The sequence below is a fragment of the Xiphophorus couchianus genome, chromosome 12, assembly GCF_001444195.1.
Source record: "Xiphophorus couchianus chromosome 12, X_couchianus-1.0, whole genome shotgun sequence".
Taxonomy (NCBI): Eukaryota; Metazoa; Chordata; class Actinopteri; order Cyprinodontiformes; family Poeciliidae; genus Xiphophorus; species Xiphophorus couchianus.
The window spans coordinates 4,283,220-4,296,961 of record NC_040239.1 but is presented as its reverse complement, the minus strand read 5'-3'; the positions used below and the strand labels follow the sequence as shown (position 1 = coordinate 4,296,961).

The window sequence follows — 13,742 nt, the reverse complement described above, 5'->3', positions numbered from 1 at the left end:
ATCAGCATAGTTGCAGGCTTGTGTGGAAGGAAGAAAAGTTGTGCAATTTAGAGATTTGCAGGATGCAGCAATTAAATCAGCAACAGTGATGGAAATTGCTGCAGTTATAATTGAGAAGACCTTAGCATATTTAACTAAATTAAGCGGCGAGATGGAGTCCATATTTACAGCTTCGTTTCCTGACTAATTTGCAGTTCACCCTCGTATATGGAGTCAAAAAAAAACAAAAAACATCCCCTCTCGCAGTGTTTACGTTCAGTTTCTGTGTCCGTCCTCATTCATCGTGATTGGCATGTTTGAATCTACGATCCAAACTAGGTACAAATTGTACATCCAGAAAATGATGCGGGTTGATCATTATCGGCCAGTGAACTTTGGCGCCTAATCATGAAAACAGTATGCGAGCGGAGCAGGTAATTATCTTTGGATTGTCTGTAAGTATACATGTGTCTTTGCAAAACGAGTGTAAAAGCAGAGCTCATGCTAATCATCTCAGACTGCTGTGTGTGTGTGTGTTTTTTTTAAATGGCCCAAAATAATCACGTCTACAATTATGACTTCAGGATAGGTGGGAATTTAATCTAGGATTTCCATAGTGCGATTTCAAATTGCGTATTTGCATAGGAAAGGTCAGACAATTAACTCAAATGGGAAGCTAATTTTTTATGCTTTGTCAACATTCACTGGAATAAATAAATAAATAATGAAAAAGCAAAAATTAAGAGAATAAAAAATATTTATTTAAAAGAATAAAACTAACAAAAACAGTAACTTGGAACTGACTGAATTTTTTCACAGCTATTTGTAAAAAGGATTTTTGCTTATATTTATAAATAAGATTCTTCATATGAACATATCAGAAAACAAATTAGGTGTTATGCAAATTAGCAACATTAGAAATAATTGGTTATAGAAGTAAATACAATTTAATTTCACAGTCTAACATACGTTGATTATTTTATTGACAGTGTTTTTGCTAAAAAGGCTTAGAAACTCAGTTACTAAGTGTCAGTAAAAGTTTTCAAAGTGTCTTACATACAGCTTACAGGCTAAATGTAGGCTAAATGAAAGTCTAAATGTTTTGTATATTTTTACCCTGGACAAAGATTTTGACACAAATTAAGTAGTTAGTGAACTGGTTTAGAAAGAAAATTAACAAATCTGACAGGAAAACTGCAGAAGCTGAAATCTCACCTAAGATCACTTTATATGTCTTTGTCACAATCTCTGTTTCTTCCTACTTTAAGCCAATTTCAAGGACAAAATGACAGATTATATAGTGTTAGGGCGAGTTGTAGTATTTTTTCTTCTTAAGGTGGATTTATGGGGTATGCCTGTATTGATACTGGGAGCAGACGGGTGCTGCTTAGGTATATTGGCAGATACTGATCCTTTAATTTATATTCACATTCTTCTAAGTTTACAACATTTTAGCAAGTTTACAAGAAAAGAAAACAAGTTGACAAACTACAAATATATTTTTAATTAAAGTTGAGCATCATCACCATTCAGCTAAAAATTTGGCTCAAAATTTAAATCTGAATTTCTGCCACAAGCAGTTATTTACAGACAAGTTATGGGAAAAGTAGGCTCACGAAAAGGTGCTTTTAAATTCCTCCAGTGTGTGCCGGTCAGTCAGGTGTCCAAACGTCTGCCTTGATACGCAATTCCTTCAGATTTCCTTCTTTTATCGCATACATTTTTCTGTGGAAGAGCTAAAATTTCAAATCATTTTAAACTATTGTCGTTTTAGGTGAAACTTATGTGTTAAGTTCAGATCTTTACTTCAGACATGAAAGTAAAAATAAAATTTTGAGAAGTCAAACTTTAACCTGTCAGACTTTAGTAAAATATAGGTCTCATCATAAATTTACATGAATTTCATCAGACATTTCTTGTTTTGACCTTTTGTTTTACATTGGGTACGCTCACTAATATGGGGGTGTTTCAATGCCATTGTCTGTAGCATCTACTGTATAATTGTATTGCATTAATGAATTTTAAAACAGGCATAAAATAAAAACCAAACTTATTCTTGTGTTTTAGTTCGACTCGGATTTAATAAGCCATTTCTGAAAATGCTAACGAGCGACGCCACGGCACATCTGGATCACGCTGAAGGCCTCCGCTCAAACAGCATAAATGTTCCCTTGAAACAGCAGTGCACCATGGGAATAGACATGCTCCAAAAGGTTGATGTGGAGGATCCAGGCAAACACTCAGAGCAACAAGCCTGCAAACTCACTGGGGATTTTTACATCTGTCCGGTCTCATTGCTATGCACAAAGCCCCGAATCCAATATCTCTGCCTCCACCTACAGGGCAGAGCATGCTGGTTATAATAGCGCCCTGACAGATTACTGCCTAAAACAGTGAGAAGGAGGCCTGCCAGCAACAGCTGTCCTTTAGCATCGGAAATGTTGAGCTCCCTTTGGACAGAGACTGAACAGGAATGAGTCAACAGCCCTCTGCCCTGCAGTGCTTGCTAACATCTTGTAACTTTCTGAGCTCCAAAGCACTTCTCTTTTATACTTCAGGATTAGCAAAAACAGTTGGAATATGTGTGGGTTTTTTATTTTTTTATGCCATCTGACGCTTGGAAAAAAACTAAACACCGAGTCAAAACTGCTGCTGAACCAGAGCGCTGCGCTAGCAGGCGGCTATGCAAATGAGGTCAGAGGAGAGGAAAGCAAACAAATCTGTTAATTGATACCTCCTGTCAGTGGAGGGCCTGTGGGATTACCTGCTAGAAGTGAAGTGTCATCGTCAGAGAGCTGGGACACACCGCAAGAGTTTAAAGTGCAGCTAATGGGGCCATCAGCAGCCATCCTTTACGGGCTAATGGCGGCCATTTTGCAGCGCCCACGTCGTCGAGGACCAGGTATTCACGGTGACCCAAGCGACCCGCTGCGACTCCCGTGTACAAGTGTACGGGTAAGTTCAATAGCCTCTCCAGAAAAAAGCCGTCAGCCGCAAGAAGACACTAATTAAGGTAACACGGTCAGCTAAGTCCCACAAGTGCTGCACACAGTTGGAGTGTATACTGAACCTTGTCATGTAGGTCACTTTGGAGCTTTTTGCAAAGCTATGCATATTAATGTTCCTAATCCACAGCAGGCACTGCCTCGTTGCTTATAGGGAGGCCGTTGGGGTTGTTTACAAAATGTGGGGTTGTTTTCTGAAACATATGCAATGCAAATGATTCTAAGGCTGGCTACAGTCAGCGCAGTCCATCAGGAAGTGCTGAACCATAAGAAACATACGAGGAAAGTTAAAGAAATGACTCCGAGTAGTAACCCAGGGTTCAATCTTGGAGCTCCTTATATTTAATATCTACATCCTTTGTCCTCAGAAAAATAAATAAGATCAGTTCTACTGGTTCTGCTCTGCATCCCCAGAACCAGAACCAACATGGAGCAGCATTCAGCTTCTATGCACCACAAATCTAGAACAAATTTCCAGAAAACTGTAAAACTGAGTTCCTTTAAATCTAGACTAAAAACCCTCCGGTGTAGAGTTGCTTTTGAAACATAATAAATTAAAGACTAACTGACATCTTCATGTGTAATGATGACACTTGACAAAATGTAATGCTTCAATTGTTGACTGTATGTTCTATGACTTTGTATTTTTGTTTTTATGTAAAGCACTCTGAACTTAAATGTGCTTTATACATTTAAGCAAAATGCACCTCAATGCATGGATGTGCCATAGCTTTCTCCAGCTAAACAGAAACAAAACTGAAGTTATTATCTTTAGCCCCAAAGAGGAATGATCGAGAGTCGGCGCCCAGCTTCAAACTTAAGACCAGGCCCGAAATCTGGGTGTAGCGACAGACCTGAACATTCAGAGTCACATAAAGACAGTTACAAAGTCGGCCTTCGATCAGCTGGAGAACATTTCCAGGATTAAAGGACTAATTTTCTTGAGAAATTCATCCATGCGTTTCTCTTTAGTCAGGTTAGTTATTGCAGTAGTGTCACTAAAACCAGAGGGATAAATCACATCACTGACGCATTTAGCTGGTTTCTCCTTCAGCACTATTTTCCCCTGACATAAAGAGTCATGAACCTTTATTTTTCTCCTGACCATGAGGTGTTTCAGTTGGTTCCAGCCGGAAGGAAGGCAAAATGCTGATTCTACTTCTATGAACGGTTGACACCTTTATGAGAATCTAATGGCCTCCTTTCCAATACGTTCCCCCTTATGCAGCCTAGAATAAAATAATCCAACACTGTAATCCGAGTCAGGTGAAAAACCAACCATAAACATGCATATGGCTGCATGTGCCACAGGACCACCGATTTAATCCAAAGTGGTGTTTTGCTTTTACTCTGATCTCTTTTAGTTCAGAGACGTGTGACGTTGATCTTCAGCTGAGCCTCACAAATCGTCTGCCGCCGCGTCAGTCATGCCTTGTTTACAGAAATCCAGCATCCTTTCATTCTCGCTTGGCTGCCTCGCCGCAAAAAAAAAACAACCAAGAAGTCGGTAGGGTATGTGTGATGTACATCATCGGTAATCAGATAAGTTGGGTACCATCCTCCTGCTTTCTCTCCGAAACAACATGTCCACTGAACTGAAAGCCAGAGTGCAACTGTCACATTAGCAGCCAGAGAGTTCCTCACTTCGCTGCGTGCCTCGCAAACAAACCCCGAAAGATGTTCTGCATCGCAGACAGACGCGCGGCTCTTTCAGGCGAGTCGCCGGAAAGAGCTGCCGCCCTTTCCTCTCTGCTGTGAGCTGAAATCTTTTCATTAAAATAAAAAAAGGGTCTGAAAGTGCTAATTGTTTGGTCAACAGCCTATGAGTCAATTATTTTACCTTCTCTTTAATTTGCACATGAAACGTTCCCTCTGATGACGACCACCTGCACTGTTGCATCATATTGCTGCAGCTCTAATGAGGTGTTTCGTATTCAGAGAGAAAAACTAACCTTACCGCTGTTTGTCACTTTTTATAATGAGCGATGGCCTCGTTAGGTCTTCCTGTAGATCATAATGGAGTCGTCAGAGTCCCATCGCTCTGTTCTCCTGTGGAGGAGAAACTAGGAAGGTATATTTACCACTTCATGGGTTTTTGCTCTGCTAAAGTTGTACAATTACTTTTGATTCCCCAGGCTCTAAGAGAGGAGAAATTTAGTGGACATAGCCAATTATGGAGTGGGGTTTAATAAAATACTGCAACAAGAAAATAAATAAATATATTATATTCAGTTTCTGTGATGTGTGGAAATGTCATTAGGCCAAACGGAAACGGTTTGAGATAATGAATCGTGTGGTTAAGGTCAAGAAAATAGTTCACAATCAATTAATTTTGCATGTCTGTGTTTTTCTTTTTGTTAGTCATCACTAATGATACAAACTCAGCAATCAAAATCTGAATAAAGGGTTTTACACAATCTCCTCCTTTCCTGTGAGGAATCCCAGCTGCAACTCCAAAATCGTTCCTTCGGAGGTTAAAAAACAAAAAAACAAAGAAATCCAGTCAGCCGGTGCGGCTCCTGCCAAAAACGCTGCTCATCCAAAGTCATTTGCAGCAAAGTCCATTATCATCATCACTTGTGGCGATGAATTCCCTATGATGGTGGCAGGCCCGCAGCAGCCTCCACTCTTAATGACATTCTGCTCTTGTTGGCAGCCACTCCCAGTCAGATGGCTCATTCCCAACAGCCAGCGTGTCAGACGGGAGCGCGCACAACGCCGGACGGAGGGGGAACGACGACAGGCACACCTGATTTAAGGACAGGCCAGTCAGCATGTTGGTTTTACTGGTTTTACCCTCAGAGGTTTCTTGTTTTTTTGATGCCCACTCCAAAATATTAACGGAAGCTACGAAAAAGAAAGTTGATGCTGCGTTCCAGTTACCTGAGAAACCCAAGGTAACCGTGTTTATGTTGCCCATAAACATCGTCTTCAATAGCTCTCAGAAATATTTTAAGCTTAATTTCCATAAACAAACTGCAATTTTAATTTTTAGAGTTTAGAGTTACAGGCGCTACATGCAAAATTGATTTTAGATGCACTTTTGTATGTGTGTTTTGTAAAATTAAACATGTTTTCACCACATTTTACTACTGATGTGAGGAGAGGTCATATTGAAATGCGAAGTCCACCTTAAAAGTTGTTACTGGGGATAGTTGGAGTTGCTCCCAGTTTTCTCAGTATGAAATTTGACTTTGGTAGATTTTTCCGACCAGAATGTTGGGATTTCGCAGTTCAGAGTACAACTGGAATGCAGCTTAAGTGTCAGCACTACTGCTAAATACTTCATGAAGAGATTGCTGAAGTGGAGAACTCCTTTAGTGCCAGACTGCTGCATCCTTGGTGCACAAAGTAGAGTTATGGCAGATCCTTCCTCCCAGCAACTCTTAGACAACAGACTATAAGTGTTTACATCCCTCCTAGTACTTGCAGTTTTTCCTCATTTAAAAAACCCCATTTCTGCTGTTTGCAGTTTTATGCACCACAAATCTGAAACAAACTTCCAGAAAACAGCCGAAACATTGAGTTCCTATACAGGAACTAAAAACCCGCCTGTTCAGTGTTGCTTTTAAACCATAATAAATGAAACACTAACCAACATTTTGATATGTAATGACGCAACTTGGAAAAATGTAATGTTTCAATTGTTGATGTTTGTATTTTCATTATGTAAAGCACTTGGAACTGCCTTGTTGCTGAAATGTTATACAAATGAAACTTTATTGTGAATATGTTATTTTTAATGTTTAAATACATGTGCAAGTTCTTTTTAAAACATGCTACACAGGTGCATATTGCTTTTAATTGGACTTTTAAAAACTGCACAGCATTTTATGTTGTAATTTTGCCTCCGTTTTTAATTCTACATGCTTCGATTCCTGTCACTTTATTACACCAGGTTTTCCTCTCATTTTTGGGCAATACAGGATATTTCTATTTTATTCTAAATCAGAAACATACTAAAGCACATCATGTTCGAGTAAAACATTCCCTGCATATCTCGGCTGTGTAAAGCCTGACGTTGGAGCTGAAGGTGACTGGAAGCCCGAGCCCGTTGGGGGATTTGTGAACGAGCGGCCTGGTCTCTGCTGCTGACAACTGGTGATGGTGACCAGGTGGGATATGTTATCCTAACAGTCTGGAACTCTTGTGAATTATTTGCTGATAGATATAAACAGCTGTTATTGTTGGTAATGGAAAGCAATTAGAAACATCTGCATATTTGGCTGTGAGCGATGCCTCAGGATGGCGACCGCGGCTCCCAGGTGCCGCTGGGAAATGATTACATCATCGGGGCCGAGGCGGCGGGGCTGCTGCTGATCTGTGAAGAGCGACGAAGAGTAGTCGGAAAAAACCCCGCAGATATTTGGATTAACCAGAACTAGAAAAAGCTGCAAGTTGATTATATTACAGCCAATGTTGCATTCAATGTCATCCCCTCACTGTTTGCAATTCTGCAGTTTTTAAAAAAATAAAAATTGCTAAAAATAGAGCTGTTTTATTTGCTCAACAAACCAACTGATCCTTTATAAAGTGTGTTAAATTAAATAGAACTAAGACATTTTTACCAGGGTTTATATACTTCTCCCACAGTAAAAATCAAGCCGATTGTAAACATTTTAATATAAGTTTAGAAAAAATTCAAGCACTACACTTCCAAAAAATCCAACTTCCGAGGATTCCAGTTCATTTTTCCAACCAGGAAGTTGGAATTTCCCAGTTCCAAATACAACTGTAACGCAGCGTAAGAGTCAGCACTCCTTGTTTCAGCCATTCTTTACGTCTGGATTTACCGCGTCTGGTTTCTTCTGGAGCAGAATTATGATTCATGTCTCACGTCAATCACATAGAAGTTGGATAAAAACATGACTGTTCAGACCGCTTGATAAAACTACCAGATGCATATCTGATTTGGTACCACTTATGGAAGTGACACAGGTCTGATTCTTTTAGGGTGAAAAGATCGGAATTGGGTCGTTTAAACTGACGTCAAAAAGTCGGATATGAGGAAAAAACTAAAACAAAACTGGATTTGGGTCGAATTTGCCTACAGTGTTAACATAGCATAAACATAGCCTGTTTAATTCCTTGATATTGATGAGGTCTAGGTGTGGCTCATCAAATTTATGCAAATAATTAGTTAATTCATGATTTATTTGAATTACCTTGTTGATAAAATGTGCCATATAAATAAACTTTATTTACTTGTAAGCCTGAAAATACCCTTTTGCAGACATATTTAACCACTAAGCACCATCTGCCTCCTCCTTTAACATTTTAATAAAAAATGCAGATTTTAAATTAACTTGTTTGGTACAATTTTAAAAAGCACAAATAGGAAGATTAGAAATGTTTTTTGTGTCGAATGCCTCAGTCGGTTGCACCAGAACAACCTAGAAATTAATATTTAAACTGCATATAATTTAAAACCAGCTGTTTCATTGTATCATTTCATAAGTGTCAAATCAACAGGCATGAAGCAACAAAACTGATTTAAATGTCTCTGCATCAAAACCTTTTAAAAGTTTTCCTTCTCAGACATGAGGATCTACTCTGAACAACTTTCCTCTTACCAAATTTCTAAAACTCAAACTGCTCTGGACAGACGTACAGAGTCACAGACTCTTATAAACACATACACCCACAGATGAAGGCAGCGGACATTTGTTAGGGTGATAATTTATTCCATTTTCCCAGCGACATAAAAGATCTGTCTCTCTCACTCTGATGTTTGACTTCATCTAAAATCTGTCTCAGAAAGTCTTAAAAGTTAAACTCTCAATCCAACCAACGCCTGACATTTAAAGTCGGTTTTTGTTGCTCAAGGTGATTTTTATGCAACAGAAAACAAAAACTTTCATAGTCTGTTGGATTTTGAGTTTAGTTTCATATTTTTGGTTCCATTGCCGCCTTCTGTCTATATTTAGGTCAGGATTTGAACCAGGAACCTTCTTGCTGCGAGGCAACAGTCTGCATGATTACATGGACATAAGTAATCGGAATAAATCGCCATAAAAAAGCATTATGTAAATTAACGTCATGATTTGATTAATTTGTGCTCATTTGTGGAGAAAAATAAAATATTAATCACAATAATGACAGTTTTAGGAGTTTTTAAACATCATTAATCGGAATTTGTTGTGACAACAATAAATCAAAATCTTATGAGTTTATCACATTAAATGATAAAAGATAAATGCAAACCTTTACGTTTACATTAGATTTTATTTTTAAATCCAAATCCATTTCAATGCAATCAAGGAATTTGTAACCAGAGTTACTGCTGCCAACTGCACCACCCTGCAGTCCTACCAAAACATGACTTATGAATTATACTTTTTACCAAAATGACAGGATGATATGAAAACTGGTTACAGACCAGATTTATTACAATTTAAGTCACTCAATATATTCTTTCAAAAAACACGTGTTCTTTAAAAAAAAAGTTTCATTATTTCACCTCCAGAGGAAAAATGTTCCGATATGCAGATCCTCAGAGGCGCCGACTTTCTGCACCAACAACTCTTCTCTCTTTAAGCAATTCTTGAACACCACCTCCCTCCTCTAATGTGCAACACCTCTGAATTTACTCCTGCTAAAGCATGAGATCAACGTAGCGCCCCCCACTGAGCGCGCTCATCGACTGTAAATACCAGCAGTCTGTGGCGCTGCGCTCCAATGATCGGTGCAGAAGAGCGGCGTGTGTCCAGAGGAGGCAGCTTTGGCCCGAATGTTAAAGAGGACGTCCTGAAAGCAGAAGGTCACCTGCCTGATTGGCTCGGCAGGAAATGAGTCCTGACTCCGTGTCCTTGAGCAAAACAACAGGGCGTCATGTTTATTCCAGGATTCCTACACATTTTACTGTCAGAATCCCATACGTAGCCAGATCCAAATGTCCATTTAAGTTAGTTTTTAAGCTATCGACACAAAAAGATCACTTGAAATTGATGTCAGATGTTTCTGCAGAGGTCAAGTTTTAAAGGTAAAAACTGGAAAAAAGATGGAATGGATATACTGTCAAAATACAAAATCTTACAAAGAATTTTTCTCTAGTTTCTAGTGCAAATATCTTAGTACACATTTTCTGCAAGATATAAGAGCTTGTTTTGAGTCAATAATTCCTAAATATTGATGAAAAAGTACTTGTTCCGTTGAAAGGATTGACAAATATCTGGACAAACGAATGGATGAAAACTACAGCAGCTCCAAACTCTTGTATATCGTCTTCTGGTGATAAAAACCTTCACCAACCTTCACTAATGAAAAGCCACAGGTTAAATATTTGCAATTTCACAAAAGAACATAAATTCATAGAAAACTAGAGAATATAAGTTATAGTTTCTGCTTAAATTGAGCCATGACTTGGATCAAACGACATCCACAAGCAGGCAGTCTAGCCACAGAGTAAAAGTAGAAGATATTCCATCAGCCTGATTCAGATCCACACAAAAACAACACAGCAAAAACAGATGGGGCAGAATGGATCTTTTTCTGCAGACAGGAGCGGCTCCAACACAGAACATTATGTTTGTGCCTTTGTCTCATTGGGCCCGTAATCCCTCGGGCAACAAACAGAAAACAGCCGTCAGGTCGGATGAACCTGCGCGCCGTGAGCCGCGGCTGCTGCGGCGGGATACGCTGATGCTGGCTGGCGTACCTGTCAGGGAAAGCTGCAAGCGCGTTTCAAAAACGAGGTGGCTGGTGTCACACGAGTCTGCAGAGGGACTCTGACAAATATGAGCACAGCAGAGAAGCACACCGTGAGGCTCTGTCAGCACTTTATTCTGCTTTCCCTGCTCTGCAGGCCATGTTCTCCTCATCTTATTTCAGCTTATCTATGAAATACAGTTTTCCTCCACGTTTTTAAACAAAGTAATCCTGTTTGCTTTCTGCAGCTTCTAACAAATTGATGTTTTAGGTTTGATATCTTCTCTGTTCATGATATATTAATGACCAACTGAAGCGGTCTCTCTCTCTCTCTCTCATCCATCAGTTACTGTCGAGAGAAAATAAAGCAGATTTGAAATAAAATGGTATTTTGATTTGAAAAAAAAGTTTACATTTGTAAAAATGTGGTTTTTAAAGGGGCAGTATTATGTGTTTTCCATTTTACAGCATAATCAAGTATGCTGTATATGTATCAAATGTGATTAAAAAATTTACTTTGTAATTTAACTACTTGAAATCTCTTTAAAAACTCTTGCTCTTTCTGAACATTTACATCATGTTATAACTTTATGACATAATGCAAAGCTAAAAAAATTTATTTTACACAACACAGCCACAACTGTTTCCACTTGTTTCTGCATTTTCTTGAATTTTACCATTCCAGTTCAAAAAGCACCAGTCAGGCCTTCAGCTCTTCCAGCCTGTAACTGGACTGTGTTGTAAAAATAGATCCCAGTCCCACCACCATGCTGGTGTTTGAAACTTTGAGGCTTTTGTGCAGGTTGAGCTTCCTGCTGCTCTAAAGCCGTTTTACACGGTGAATACTCTGATATTACGCAGCCTGTTAAATCTGTTCAGTGTGTCCTCAGACTACAAGTCAAGTACATGATCAGATTTAAAAAAAAAAAAAGTATTTTCATTAAACTGATCCTGTGTACTGTGCAGATGAAAAACAATAATAATAATTGGTATGTGAAATCCTTCCTCCTCCCAGATGGTCCTTCAGCCTTTTAATATTGAAATCTGCTTTTGTGTTATTTAAAAAATTACAATAACCTTTCTGCTAATCCCCCGACTTACGAGCGAGTACACCTGGGTTTCCGTGATGCACGTACGTCCCCCAGCTCCAGATAACATATTAGGATTATAAATAGTTTAGATGAGCATATCTGTTTAATTTCATCCAGCCTCTCTCCCTGAGTCCAGGATTACAGAGGGGGCCTTGGGTTTGTGTGGAGCCTGCGGACAGAACATGTATTTTTAGATTACTTAGAGATAAAATGAATAGAACATCTGCTTATCTCACTGGTCTGGATGTGCTTCACAAAACAAGGAGTTTTGTCAAAAAAATACAGAATCAATACTTTTGGGGGATTTTATTTTAGTTTCTAACTAAAATATAATTCCAGCTACGAGACAAAAAAGAAAAAAAAACGACCCCAGCATTATAGTAAGGCATGCCTGATTGTTAGGCTTCTATTCCTCAGGCAAAAAGGGAAAAAAAAGAAAGAAATTGAAGTCACTCTTTAAATGGCCACAATTTTTGGGTCATTTATGTTTTGCAAAGACTCAATAGGGTCTCAGAAAAAGGAACAAATTATCTACCATAGACGTGAGAAGATTTAAGAGTGAAGCCAACAGTGAAGCCTTCCTGGAGTGCCTAGAAGTTCATGATGTTCAGAGACAAGGTAAGGATGACAGAAACCTGACCAGTACTGAACCGGACACATAAACTGAACCTTTGAATCTGCACCAAGAAATATCTGAAAACAGATCCCTCAAAGGTTTCATGACTGGTGAGATGAGGCTGACTCTTGACGCACCAGATGGATCAGTATCGGGCAGAAATCTGCATTGGTACGGAGAGCTGCTATAATAAACAATATTCATAATTATTTCTCAGTCATATTTTATCCCTATCCTCAGAGTACTGATTCAGATTTTTCACCAGTGGTTGAAGAAATGCACTTCCTGCTTGTGTCTTTACAGCCTCGGTAAGGATCAGTGTTTGTTTCAGCATCTTGGGCAAACAGACTGTAGAGCGGAGGAGCTGCGGCTCGAACAGCAGATCTTCCTGTCGGAGGCTGACAACTCGTCCCAGCGAGATAAAATCTCCAACAGATAAGCGCTTCCTCAGACAGATGGCTCACAGAGACGCTCTCTGACAGACCCTCCAAAAGAAAACGGACTTTATTTCTTCCGATATTAAACTCTGTAGCGTGTCAAAGTACAAAAACAGACATACGGTGCTTCTCCTAAGGCAAACAACAGTGTTATGTATTGCAGAGTTTTTCCCTAGAAAACCTGCTAAGCCTGGTGGTAAGGGCACTATGACAGCCCATCGTGTTTTTGTGCTAAAAAATGTTTTAAAAGTTACAAAAATTCAGAGGTGCACAAGCAGGCATCAAAACTTTGAAGGTGCAGGGGCAGCACCCTCATGCAAAGGTCAATGTGTCAAGTATAAACCTAGCTTAATCCACCTTTATTGTCACGATGTCTGATGTGTAAAGAACCCTATTTAAAACAAAAAAACAACATTCAGTCTGGTGGGGGGCAAGTAAAGCCTGGTGCCCCACCAGGCTTATAGTAGACTGGAGAAAACAATGTATTGTATTATTATTACCATATTTAATGGATTATAAGCCAGATGTTTTTTGATAGTTTGGCTGTTCCTGCAACTTGTCTTGTCCCTCTTTTGTGATGTTTTTTTTTCTTTTTTTTGACCGATTCGGTCGTGAAGAAAGCTAATCTCTGACTGAAAAGTAGGGCGCCAAATCTGTAGAAAAATCTAAGAAAGACAGATGGTGACCCAATAGTTGGGTACATAAAGAACTTTCTTCTGGTGTTCTGACGATCTGTGCTCCTCGTCAGATGTCCCTACTGTAGCTCGTCTAAATAGCCGTGTCTGTCTGTCTGAGCTGCCTTTGGAAACGGCTGGAACATCTGTTGAATCCTATGAACGTTGCAGTCACGTTTCCACGCCCTGTTAGTTGCCACAGAGATAAGCATAAATGATTTTGCAGGCGGGCTTTCATAGTGCAATTTCAAGCGATGCAACCTTTTCTCCATCACACTGGATTTACTGCATGC

The 13,742-nt window shown here is 39.3% G+C and overlaps 1 long non-coding RNA gene across 3 annotated transcripts in view; it reads right to left on the bottom strand.

Moving 5' to 3' along the window:
• Positions 1-13,742, bottom strand: part of LOC114155278 (uncharacterized) — a 124,638-nt gene that overhangs the window by 15,544 nt on the left and 95,352 nt on the right. Inside the window, exon 4 of one of the 3 annotated variants that reach the window (XR_003597713.1) lies at positions 6,757-7,305. The exons of the other annotated variants lie outside the window; for them this stretch is intronic. This is a non-coding gene — a long non-coding RNA (uncharacterized LOC114155278). Of the gene's footprint in view, positions 1-6,756; positions 7,306-13,742 lie in introns of those variants that run through there. 3 annotated transcript variants of the gene reach the window in all.